At 38.7% G+C, this 13,278-nt stretch overlaps 2 long non-coding RNA genes across 2 annotated transcripts; one reads left to right on the top strand and one right to left on the bottom strand.

The window, feature by feature from the left end:
• Nucleotides 1-5,861: 5,861 nt before the first annotated feature.
• Nucleotides 5,862-8,822, bottom strand: LOC126911982 (uncharacterized). Its single transcript, XR_007706555.1, has 2 exons — nucleotides 8,701-8,822; nucleotides 5,862-8,561 (listed from the first exon to the last, which is right to left on the bottom strand). It is a non-coding gene; the product is annotated as an uncharacterized LOC126911982 (long non-coding RNA).
• Nucleotides 8,542-9,593, top strand: LOC126911981 (uncharacterized). Its single transcript, XR_007706554.1, has 2 exons — nucleotides 8,542-8,690; nucleotides 8,802-9,593. It is a non-coding gene; the product is annotated as an uncharacterized LOC126911981 (long non-coding RNA).
• The last annotated feature ends 3,685 nt before the right edge of the window (nucleotides 9,594-13,278 follow it).

Below are 13,278 nucleotides of genomic sequence, written 5' to 3'. Positions count from 1 at the left end.
TGAATAAGCTTCTAATAAATTAAAATTTCTTTCAGTTATATTTCTCTTCAGGCTATTTGACAAAAGATTATATGATTTATTAATATCATTTTGAAATTCTTCACGATAAAGCAATTGGAAACAATAAATAAAATGTCAAGCTGGATGTCTGTTCGCCTCCAGGGATCCCCTGCAATTACTGAAAATTACACTTTTCTAAGAAAAATATCCAATTTCAGAAACATAAGCTTTTGGACTAGACAAGTAGACATATTTCTGAGAACGATATGAATTTTCAAAAACCTCAATAAATAAATACATTAGTGTACACAGATATATTGCTTAGGTACATCTTTTAAGGGTGGGAGAGCGTGGGAGAGCGTGGTAGAGCGGACTATGCATACTTCGACGAAAATGAGTGCCGCTCTACCGGAGGCCCTCCCCAATCTTCCCAATCCCCGATTCCCCAACAACCCTTAAATTTCCAAAAGGCAACGCACTTGTAACGCCTCTGGTATTTCAGGTGTCCATGAGCGGCACCGATTGCTTACCATCAGGTGATCCGTCTGCTCGTTTGCCGGATAATATGATAAAATCACATTTTACAAAGAACAGATTAATATTATGTATGATGAGGTACTCTTTCAGCTACTTATTGCTAGTTAATAAAATTCTTCGCCAGCCTGCATTGAGCAAGCGTGGTGATTAATGCTCAAACCTTTTCTATGTGAGAAGAGGCCTTTGGTCAGCAGCGGCTGCTGATATGATGTGAAAGTTTGTCGCCTACAAAAACATTTAATGCTATACGAAAACTTTCTAAAATTTACTCCGAAAACTATTGTTTCCTCAATCAATAGAACTACACCCTATAGTTACCAATCATAAGTGTACCGACTAAACTAAACCAACAAAAGCAATTCACCAAAATAAATACTCGTACGATTTCCTCACCAATACTTTCAACATAATATTTATACAGCAACTATATAAAACTTTCTGTCCGTTTGTAAATAAACATCACAATGTACATGGCACTTTAATTTTATTCTAAGCAAATAAATATTCGATTGAATGGCATATCCGTTGTAATATTAGATCAACTTCCTAGGCATTTATAATAGGTATTAATATAATCTAATGCATGGTACACACAGGCGCAGTGGTGATAAGTTATTTATTTGTTTTGTAGCCCCATTACGTACGTTGTTAGTACGTGATGTTGAAAATAAATGATAATAATATGTTTTAAATTGTAGCTGATTGCTTTTATTCCATAATATATTTAGCCTCCTTGAAATGACATGTGGCTAAAATGTTACCTAGGTACCTATTACCGTTTCACATAATATATTAATGGTTGTGTACCTCACTTTATTTTCGTTACTTTTATAGTTGCAACTGGCACAATTTTCTTTTTTAAAACACTGAAAATTGTACAGCGTCAAATTTCAAGAGAATTAATAATTTATAACTAGCTATATGTCTCTCTGCACGCAACCTTACACAACAAAATCCTCGTCTTCAAATCGCAACACAAATCGAACATATATCGATTCTCGAATAAAACATAAACAATATAAATCAGTATCGAGAGCAAACTGTTGGCTCGCCGCCATATTTCACTCGCACGAAGAATGTAGCGGACTATAAGAACAGATAAATACACAATTATGGCGAATAAATAGCCATAGTAACATATTGTGGTAAGGGAATAGTTGTTTTATTACACTGTACAGGATACGTTTATCAAATACGACACATCATTTCTCATACAGCTAAATATTTATCGTACATAAAATACCTCCGGAGCTGCGGACAACGTAAAAGGTTACCGGGACTCCGGCTCAAAGCAGGGGAAGGAACGGGGTGGTTTTTAGTCAGTAAGAGTCTGACACTCTCTCCCGCCCCGTCCAAGGTGGGAGAAGTCATTGGATGATTATACTCCCTTCAAAAAAAAACATAAAATACCAAAACCAGATAGAACAAACGCAAAACAAAGTTTTCCTTAAACAATTAGGAAAGCCTCGAAGTAAATCGGAGAAATTACATTTAGGAATTAAGGTCGTTGACACAATCAGTTTTGCGGATCATTGCTCCAGAGCGGCACGTGGTGTCACAAGGTTGCCTCCGAGTAAAATGGCTTACGATAAGTTATATTTACAATAAGCTCCCGTAACAGTTCATTGCCGGAGTATGAGCCTCCTTTATCTTACCGCGCTACTTCACTCTCTGTCAAATATGAAATCCCTTATTTCCCTTAGTTCTTACGTCACTTGTGGGAAGGGTTGGTGATAAATGTATTATACTAGCTTCTACCAGCGGCTTCACCCGCGTTCCCATGGTTTAAAAAGTATCCTATCACGTAAATTAGCGGATACACTGTGTAGTATACCAAATTCATTAAAATACGTTCACTAGTTTCACGCTGAAACTTTCATTGTAAAGTAAAGTTTCAGCGTGTTTGGCCGCCAAACACGCTGAAACTTTACTTTACAATGTAAATATCATATAGTAATGATGTGATATATATTGACATCAACACAAGACTAAGGTCTTAAGTTGGTAGAGTCACCACTAATGTATTTAATTTTAAACTCTCAAATAAACAATCTAAAGATGTACAGAAGGTTAAATATAGAAATGAAGAAAAGCCAATTAAGTGCGTCATAAGGATCGTAGTAGGCGCTCTGTGGTTTGTGTAAACATATAAACTCAACGCTTTGTTCCATCTTAGTAAAACACATATACATACGTAAGTTATATTATTAAAATCTTAATTCCTAGTTAATTTTACTCATGTGTGTGTGCGTACAACTTTATAGGTAATTACATAGAAGGAAATTGATATTGGTTCTTAGTAAGGTAAACTTAGATAGGGTTGGTAATTGTCATTAGGGCTGAAACTTATCTTAGGTAAGTTCTATATGTATAAGGTGTTCTAAATGTATCTGCCACGGCTTTAATGGGAGGTAGTGTTGTGTTCGAAGATTACAATAGTGAAGAAATTTCGTACCCCGAACCAGTTAATTCAATTTGAGAACATAAAGAAGTTAAATAAACATTGACACTACTCTGCATGAAGTGGTTCCCAAATTCGCAGGATGCATTGCTTGTTCAATAAAAACGATTGATAGCAATTGTTTTCATTGACAAAGCGACAGAGACAGTGAAAGAAATAGCACTTTCATAAGAAACGACCACGTAAATATTTTGTATGAAAAAAATAACTCATTATCAAAAATGTATATATACCATTAGCGTAGCAAGTAAGAGGTCTACTGGATAATATCTAAATTATGAAAGTATGGATATAATTTTAACTGTCGCATTGTACGCCTGACATTTAAACATAACATAGTTTTCGTACATGTATACTTTTCACAGGTTCCAAATGTAGTCAAAAATAAAAAAACAACGATTTCATAACATTTAAGTCAAAAGTAGAAAAATAACCTCGTAGCGTCAGCGTAGCACGGTGTCGTAGCAAATAAAAACTCGTAGCAATTCGTAGCGGTACTACACAGTCTGTGGAGGCGACGTCATTAAGAGGCGACAATTTAGAGAGCTAGTCTCAGTCAAATGTCAGTAGTAAATGTAGACTAATTTACTAAAAGTTGCTACATTTGGTCTAGAAACTTAAGTTATTTATTTTAACATATTTTAAGAATACAATGGTAGTTAGATGTTACGATAAATTAAGGTTCTAGTTCTTACTACAAAAATCATGAGAGTGATAACTTCTGCCTCGTTGGTCGAAGAAGTATTACTGAGAAATATAACTCAAAGTGTATACAGAAATATGGTTGTGTTCATTTTAAAACCTTAAAGTTTGAACCAGGAAGTTTCGTAGCACGAAATCGGTGTAAATCTAAAATCCTATCGATTAATAAAGTTATAACGAATCCAGTACCGGAGTCCGAGCGGACGGTTTTGTTTAGAAACACACGATTCAATAGATTGCGCTTTCTTTACAAGCAAATTAGTAAGTTTTTTAACTATGGCTACATCGTTAGCGCAGTGACTAGATGACGTGTCGTGGGTTTGTTCCCTGCGAACATAATTATTTTTGTGTACCAGGATCTTCAGACAAATTATTATTATTCTGGGTCTCTCTCTGAGTGTGATGTGTGAAATTATGTATTTTAAAACAATTTAAAAATGTTATATACAGCAATAAAATATATTGTTCATCAAGTAAGTATAGTCGTATTGATATTACCTCAACAAACAAAAACAATACCTATGTACGTGATATAAAATGCATGATAACTATAGGACCTTCGAGATTAAAAGGTTTATTCTCGCCTTTACTTCCACAAAGTTAATTCGACTTTGACTTAATTCAACTGTTTTGCATGTATGTAGGTACAGCAGTTAATATGACGTATATATTTGCATAGATTTGCATTCTCCTATGTTGTACTAAGACAGGGAAGGCAACGTGTTGCTAAAACGGGTTTTAAGGCTTTGTAAAGGTAACATGTCTTAGTTTAAGGTTGTGAAAATTTATCAGTCATGTTTATTGTCATCTCATTGCAGATTGCAAGCGAATTACGCAGCTTCGGACCTAAAAGTAGTTATTAAACTAGGAAATTTCAAAATCCTGAGTCAATATTTTAGTTATTTTGTACAGTGACTGAATACGACCGAGTGTGGTACAACAACACAACTACACTACGACTACGTAATACTTAGGTACGTTTTTTTTATGGTACAAGCCGGAAAACGAGCATTCGTATCACCTGATGGTAAGCAATCGTCTCGCCCATGGACACTTGAAACACCAGAGGCGTTACAAGTACGTTGCCGGCCTTTAGGGGGTTAGGAATTTAAGGGTTGTTGGGGAATCAGGAATTGGGAAGATTGGGAGGAGTTGGGCATCCGGTAACCCTACTCACACAACGAAACACAACGCAAGCGTTGTTTCACGTCGGTTTTCGGTGGGGCCGTGGTATCACTCCGGTCGAGCCGGCCCATTCGTGCCGAAGCATGGCTCTCCCACACTTACCTACGTAGGTACCGGTACTTACTGTTTTAAGATAATTACAACTAGCAGGCACGTTCCCCTTTAATTTTCTTGTGTTTCCAATCACTTTTCCGACAGGCAATTCAGTTTAATTGGTCTTTAAAAGGATTTCTCAATGGGAATCCGCAAAAGGCCGGCTTACAGATTCAATAATTATTTCTATCGTTTTCTATAAATCTTATCAAAGCAGCCGGTTTGTACCCGGCAAGGAATTCCATTTGTGATAGTAATATAATAGAATAAAACGTATTGTTTCATTAACTAATTGCTACTTACTAGAAAGGAATTATTGTTATAAACAAATACACGTGAACATACTTGTTCCGCATTTGTGTGCATAGAGTTGATTTGCGTTTTAATATTTAGTATTTCTTAATCATTCTTCTCGTATCGTCAGAGGCAGAGATGCACATTATGGCACATACAATGTACACCCACTTTTCCCCACTTGTATTATAAGTCCTATGTAATAGGGGGTGAGCCTATTGCCATGATTCATGTATTTGTCGGGATCGAGGGTAGAATTGAAACACAGGCGTCCACCCTCGGCGCTCGACGGAGTCAAGGATTCATCGGCTGAGCGGCGTGTTGATCACTTCTCGTGCAGCAGCCGACCAGTGCGGTCGAATATTGAACCGTCGTGTGTTTCAACTGTATACCTAGTCTGTAACCTGTTAGTTTGATATTGTAACAGTTAATTATCTTTCATGTACTTTGTAACCATGTTTGCACTTTGAGAGTGACTGAGACCTCTGAGTTTGTTTCGGCATTTCTTCTCAGAGTAGTCGGTAGGAAATGCCGGCCCCATCAGTAGCTTAAGTAAAGTAACAGTGCAATGTACAGAATTAAACAATAGTTCCATATCGAAGACTTTATTATTTTACTGCTACCTTCGTCATAACGCCCACAAGTATTCCTGACATGAGTAGTGAGATTCTCCTTTCACCGACATATCGAAAGTGAGAGATCTCCTATCTCCGACATCAGAAGTGAGATGGACCCGGACGATTGAAGATGTTGAAATCATCGGAGCTGATTCATCGAGAACTACTTACATTCGACCCCAACAAAAAAAACTGCGATGCAAGGCAAGCGCAGTACATCGTCATCCGGTACACGAGCGACGGCAGCGGGCCAGGGAACGCGGCGGCAGCGACAGCGGGCCAGGTGACGCAGCGTAAGCGCGGCGTATGGTGAGAAGCGTATTGATGTCTGCAGTTGGACACTGCCATCATCGGGAATATTCAGGTGACTTTGTTCCTTTTATTATGATTCTGATACCAAATGCTTTGTAGGATGAAAACGAGTCAGCGTTTCCAGTTTACAATTGTTGATTTTGCGATCAGAAGTATTATTTTACTTTTGTCGGGTAGTCATAATAAAAACTTAGTCGTGATGTTTGAGAACCGAGATCAGTTGAAGAGTCATTAGAATGGCGTCTTTTGGGTAATGTTATTCTGTGTTGTGTATTGTTAGGATACGTGATATCTCAAAATTAAATAATCTTTGATTTTGTTTAGTTGGAAATTTGATTTCCGCGACGTGAGGTAGATTTAAATATGCGCTTGCGGTGTAGCGTGGTACAGAACATTGAGAAGGTTAGTTCTTAACAAAGCAGGGTTAAAAGCTGCTCACTTAGCGATTCGTGATTGAAGTTAGATGCGAAACGTCTTCTGAAGTCCTGAGCAAACTCATGATCGGTTTACCGTGATCTAATTTTTGGGATTGGTGTGTTATATTTAGAGCCTTAATTATTATTATAGGTAGTAAGTCTAGGGAACAAACATTCTGATTTAGTTTACTGCACCGTGAATGCTTATCGTTGCTGCGGCAGGGGCTCGAGTCCATAACACAAGTCGTAGCTGACTTGTAGTGGCTTGGGAGTCCTTGCGAGTGACTATCATGTGGTAACCTTGAAGCGATCGATGTTGGTTACTAATCATTTAATTTGATTTTGATTGAGGGTACCCAGACATAAGATACGTTTCCGTTAAGTAGATTTTAGTACGTAGATAATGTTAGACGGCTAGTCCAGATGTAATCGATCAAGTCGAGTTTTGCGTAGTAAAGAAAACCGCGGAGTTATGAGACGGCTCACTATTTCAATTTCATAGTGCGTCTATATTTTATAGTGACGGTACAAAGATATTAGACATTTCATGTTTTGAGAATTGATTTCATAGTAAGAGCATGATTACTTTAATTTTGTATGTAAGATAGTAGGTACATTGAAAATTATTTTAAAAGGTGTTACCGACATTTGTTACCTTTTTACCATTATGAGTATTGTAGTTGTAGCTGTGGGTAACTGGTTGTTTAAGCGGTGGTTCGGCATTTTATTTTGATTGTGCATCTAAATTGAATAGTTTTGAATAGTTACAGTACAGTTCTGACGAATAAGGACGAGGAGGATATCTGATCACCAGGTTCCTCGAGAATTTTGTGAAATGTAAATGGTAGAATTTCCTATACACATCGTTACTACTTGTACTCAACACTCATCATTCACACTCATGCCCTAAACACTCGACATTGTGGACGGCACCCCATGAGTAACATGTGGCAATGGGTCTGGCACAATGGACCGCGCTCATGAGGAGGATGAGGCGATGGTCAGTGTACACACCAGACGGCACTCATGAGGAACATGAGGCGATGGGTTTATGCACACACTCACACTCGGACCGCACGCATGAGGACCATGTGGCGATGGGTCTGCACAAACTCGCATTGAGACCGCACCCGTGAAGAACATGGCTGTTGGGTCTTTACTCACAAGCACATACTCACACTTACATCATGTACACACACTCACATACACGTAGGTACTTAGAAAAATATGCCGACGAATTAAAGTTAAACTGACATAATTCAGATAAAGTAGTTCAAATAGCAGATACCTTAGAGGGTAGATTATTAGAGTAGTTGAAGGTAGTAGAACCTGTGTTTGAGTTTGCAAGGTGATCGTAGTTTAAAAGATGTTTGTTAATGAGGGTTTCAGTGCAAACCATGGAGTCTAGCAGAGACTCGGTGTTCCCATGTGGGGTTCACGTGAGACAGAATAACTGTGTGGTACTGAACTGTGCGTAGCCGTGATCACTTGTAAAGCTTGAATGCATTAAGTTTCTTGTTAGAATAATTATTTTGTGAGTAACTATGTTTGTGAAATGTCAGTTTTACTGGTTTTGATACTGGAACGTTGTAGTTAAACAATAATTTTGATATTATTGGTTTGTTTCGATTCATAGTAACGAGTTAAGTCACATTTTTATGAAGAAGTTTTAGAAGGTCACGCATCAGCCGAGATTGGTTTTGATGAAGTTAATGAAGTTCGGTAGAAACTCGGGTAAGGGGACTCTAGAAGCCATTATGTGTTTGTGCTGTCTATGTTCGGTATGTTTGTGTTCGATCACCTCAGTAGCGGTCACGTATTCGCAACCCGGTCGCAAACGGAATCTCCGAGTGTCGCCTCGAGAGTCCGTTCGGTGCGCGGTACGAGTTTGGCTCTGACGGGGGTCGGCGGTTGTCTGTGTTCGGTATGTTTGTGTTCGATCACCTCAGTAGCGGTCACGTATTCGCAACCCGGTCGCAAACGGAATCTCCGAGTGTCGCCTCGAGAGTCCGTTCGGTGCGCGATGCGAGTTTGGCTCTGACGGGGGTCGGCGGTTGTATGTGTTCGTTTTGTGTTCGATCACCTCAGTAGCGGTCACGTACTCGCAACCCGGTCATAAACGGAATCTCCGAGTGTCGCCTCGAGAGTCCGTCGGTGCGCGATACGCGTTTGGCTCTGACGGAGGTCGGGGTCTGTAGAGGCCATACGTGTGGTTGCCGGAGGGTGACACACGGGAGATCCGAGGGATCTGATCCATGTGATGGATGTCAGCAATGTGATTGCTGGTCGGCTTGAGAGCCGGGGCACTAGGTGACTTGCTCGTGGACTCGAGTAAGGGCATGCTAGGGGCCATGTGATGGAAGTCAGCAATGTGATTGCTGGTCGGCTAGAGAGCCGGGGCGCACTAGATGTCTTACTCGGGAGTTTCTAGAGTTGTACTGAGTAGTTTGTAATTTTTGTTGATAAGAACGGCTGTGATGCGTGAACCTAACAGTTTGATGTTTTTGTAATTGTGTGTGGAATGTGGTCAGGAATGACCGAGCTATATGATACTTTGCGTGTAATTTTCTGTCACAGATGAGCTGTCACACGAGGACGTGTGCAAGCAGGATGGCCGTGTCGGGATCGAGGGTAGAATTGAAACACAGGCGTCCACCCTCGGCGCTCGACGGAGTCAAGGATTCATCGGCTGAGCGGCGTGTTGATCACTTCTCGTGCAGCAGCCGACCAGTGCGGTCGAATATTGAACCGTCGTGTGTTTCAACTGTATACCTAGTCTGTAACCTGTTAGTTTGATATTGTAACAGTTAATTATCTTTCATGTACTTTGTAACCATGTTTGCACTTTGAGAGTGACTGAGACCTCTGAGTTTGTTTCGGCATTTCTTCTCAGAGTAGTCGGTAGGAAATGCCGGCCCCATCAGTAGCTTAAGTAAAGTAACAGTGCAATGTACAGAATTAAACAATAGTTCCATATCGAAGACTTTATTATTTTACTGCTACCTTCGTCATAACGCCCACAAGTATTCCTGACATGAGTAGTGAGATTCTCCTTTCACCGACATATCGAAAGTGAGAGATCTCCTATCTCCGACATATTTATATTATTACCTTCCAGGGTGTGTGCGTATAGAGTACAAACGTAAGATCGTTTGAGTTCTCAGATCAGCTAAAGCTTGGCCTCTTTCACACATACAAAGAAAAGATATATTTATGGACCATTGTACATGTCTACGTTTCATTTTACCTGTCTCTTTTATAAAATATACATTGAATTACAAATGATGCTGACTAACGTAACTATTTTAACAACGTATTATACATATTTCTCACATGCATAAAACTCACGAAAATTCTACCTGAATAGTAATAAAACTGCAGCGCACTGCAACATCGTTGTATTGTTTTAAAACTAAAACTAGCAACTGTTACTGAAACGGCGAACTTTCAAAATAAACATTCGAGGCAAATCTTCGCATTTCTGTATCTGCACAATGTGGAATGTGAACTCGCCATGCATTTCGTTGTATGCATAGTCTTTCTGCTTGAAGAATTTTCTGCATACGATAAATGAAAGAGAGAAGCTTTCTTTAGAATTTGTCACAAGTCAGATGTTTTTTACAGGAAGATTTAAGTACTATATAAAATTGATTTAGAGTCTTTACTAGTGTCACTTACTTGGTATAGTTTTTGCACGTGTTATCATACGCTGAATTCTCACATATCGACGTCTTTATTTTACAGCTGTCCCTGTACTACCTTATAGCCGTCGATATGAGAATTTAAAGTCGATTGTATCAATGAAAGTGACGTCGATCGAGGATACTATTAATTATACCTTAAAGTTTAAAAAATAACCCCGATGAGGACCTTAAAATAAGTACAACAACACAATTATCTACTTCTTTTTCAAAGGCCAGCAACGCATTTGTGACTCCTTTGGAGATGCGGGTGTCCATAAGCTGCGCTGATCGCTTACCATCAGGAGACTCGCTTGCTCGTTTACGCCCTATTCCATAAAAAAAAAAAATCTTTGGTTGTGTTAGATACCTGTAATTCCTTTATCAAAAAAGTCAATCGACTGCCTATTGCCTGGTTAACTAATAATACCAACGTCCCATTTAAAACTATTCAATAAATTCTTCATACGAGACACGACTATGAATCAGCCACAATTTCCTCAACTAAGCAGCCGCTCATTACAGCTAGGCCAAACTGTAAACTGAACTGAGCGACCTCATTCCACACAATGTATGTTTTCATGCCTCGAATAAACATACAATGCGGAATATTTGCTTTCTATCCGTAGGATTGTGTGAAAGAAATATGGAGTGGAACCTCCACTTGAACAACTTCCCAATATCAAAGTAAAAGTGGTATATGAAAGTGGCTAAGCGATTCTCGTGCTTAGTATAAAAATTGAAGTTAAGAAGTTTGAAAGATCTTGGTTGTGCAAAATGTATGTTTTAGCCTCGGAACGAGTACCCAGTGTAGTCTTTGCTCCGGCTCAAAAAGCAGGAGTAGCAACGGGGTGGTTTTAGTCATTAAGAGTCTGATACTTCTTCTCGCTCTCCTCTCACTGCTCAGTCTTTACAGATGTAGGTACTGACTCGCTGACAAATCTAAAGATAAAGATATTTTTATTTGCATTAACATGACTGATATTACACATAAGAGGTACATGCAATCTATTTTGTTAATAATTAAAATAAAGTGACTTCGATTTCGTTAAACGCGACATTCATATCTTTTTTCAACTTATACAATATTATTTAGTAAACACCATTAACGCCTACAATTTATTTAATTTAATAGATTTCTATAACGTTTGTTCCATATCAAGTTTCTTTAAAGCAAAGTTACTTAACAAATACATTAGCACTCGATTATGCAAATTGCATACCACTCGTGTACCTAAATCAAATATATCAAACAAAACTAACACATTAGTCATTTTTTACGAATGTACGCAAACATTCAAAGTATGTATTGAAATCTGAAACCTTTTTCCATTACGCTTTCATGCGGACAATTGATACTTCAAGTGCTTCAGACCTTTCAGTTTATATCAATGGAATTTGAACTAAATCCTTGTTGAAAGTAGTTTTGGTAATTTAGTTTGGGATTGAAATTATAATAAAATCGTTCCGAAATAAACTGGTGATGACTTGGCATAGTTTTAGAAATCGCATTGTATAATGTCCATTCTCCCACCATGGGCGAGACGAGAGGGTGTCAGAGTCTTACTGACTAAACCACCCTTTTTTTTACATTTGATGGGTCGACGTTTGGCCGCTATCTCGCCTGATGGTAAGTAATGATGCGGCGTAGGATGGAGCACGTCTGCCCATAAGCAACCTATTCACTCAGGCTTTGAAAACACCCAGGTTACACCCATCAGGAAACACAGACTCCGGCAAGGAGTTCCACTCCCTAGCAGTTCGCATAAGGAAGCTTGAAGCGAAGCGCTTCGTGCGAGTGGGTGGGATATCTACCCTCCCTGGAATATGAACCCTACTCCTGCTTTGAGATGGAGCCCCAGTAAGCCCTTAGGAAGTAGATAAATAATAGCGAGTAGGTTTGTATAAGGCCCAACATCGATTTCCGACGGTACAATTCTACTCGAAAAGTGCCAATATTTTATTGAATTATCCTTTCTGTCCAAAATCCAAGTTCAAACAAGTAAAAATATAAAATTGATAAGATCAATGGAAGGCACTCAGGGAGCGAGATTTCTAAAACTGATTTCGTTTCGGCTGCTATTGCTAAAAATATTACTTTCAAAAATATTGTTCGTACTCTTATCACTATTTTAAAATGGGTGCTTGACACAATGAGTCTCAATGGGACATGTTAAGGTGCTCCCACACAGCATTATATAACGTTATACAACATTGTGTAACATTGATAATAGAGTGTAATATACTCTACAACTACTGTTATAATTTGTTTAAACACAAATGTTAAGTCAGTCTCTAACGTTATATAACTGCTGTGTGGGAAGCACCTTTATGGTGCTCCCACACAGCGGTTATAATTATAACGTTATACAACAATGTGTAACAATAACATTTGTGTTTAAACAATTTATAACAGTGGTTGTAGAGTATGTTACATGCTGTTATGTTGTATAACGTTATATAACTGCTGTGGGGAGCACCATTATACATGCATGTATAACAATGGGAGTGATACCACGGCCTCACAGAAAACCGACGTGAAACAACTTGCGTTGTGTTTCGTTGTGTGAGTGAAGTTACCGGATGCCCAATTACTCCCTTTCCCAATCCCCGATTCCCCAACAACCCTTCAATTGCTAACTCCTAAAAGGCTGACAACGCACTTGTAACGCCTGTGGTGTTTCAGATGTCCGTGGGCGGCGGTGATTGCTTATCATTTTCATCGTCTGCTCGTTTACCGGCTAATTCCATAAAAAAGGTCAGTAACCAAATCTTATCAACCAAAATCAAGTAATTTAACTCTCCAAACACAATCAAAATAGGAAAAGAAACTCAACAATATTCAAAAATAAAATATTTATTCATCATTCAATCACATGTTAGGTATATTGAATAACAATTAATATAAAGAGCTCGGATATACATCGATATACAAAAACTCACACGAAACAATCACACATAACTCATATACTCTATAAATA

This window comes from Spodoptera frugiperda, chromosome 20, assembly GCF_023101765.2.
Source record: "Spodoptera frugiperda isolate SF20-4 chromosome 20, AGI-APGP_CSIRO_Sfru_2.0, whole genome shotgun sequence".
NCBI classification, from domain to species: domain Eukaryota; kingdom Metazoa; phylum Arthropoda; class Insecta; order Lepidoptera; family Noctuidae; genus Spodoptera; species Spodoptera frugiperda.
The sequence above is the reverse complement of the archived record's forward strand: the minus strand, read 5'-3'. Positions and strand labels throughout refer to the sequence as shown.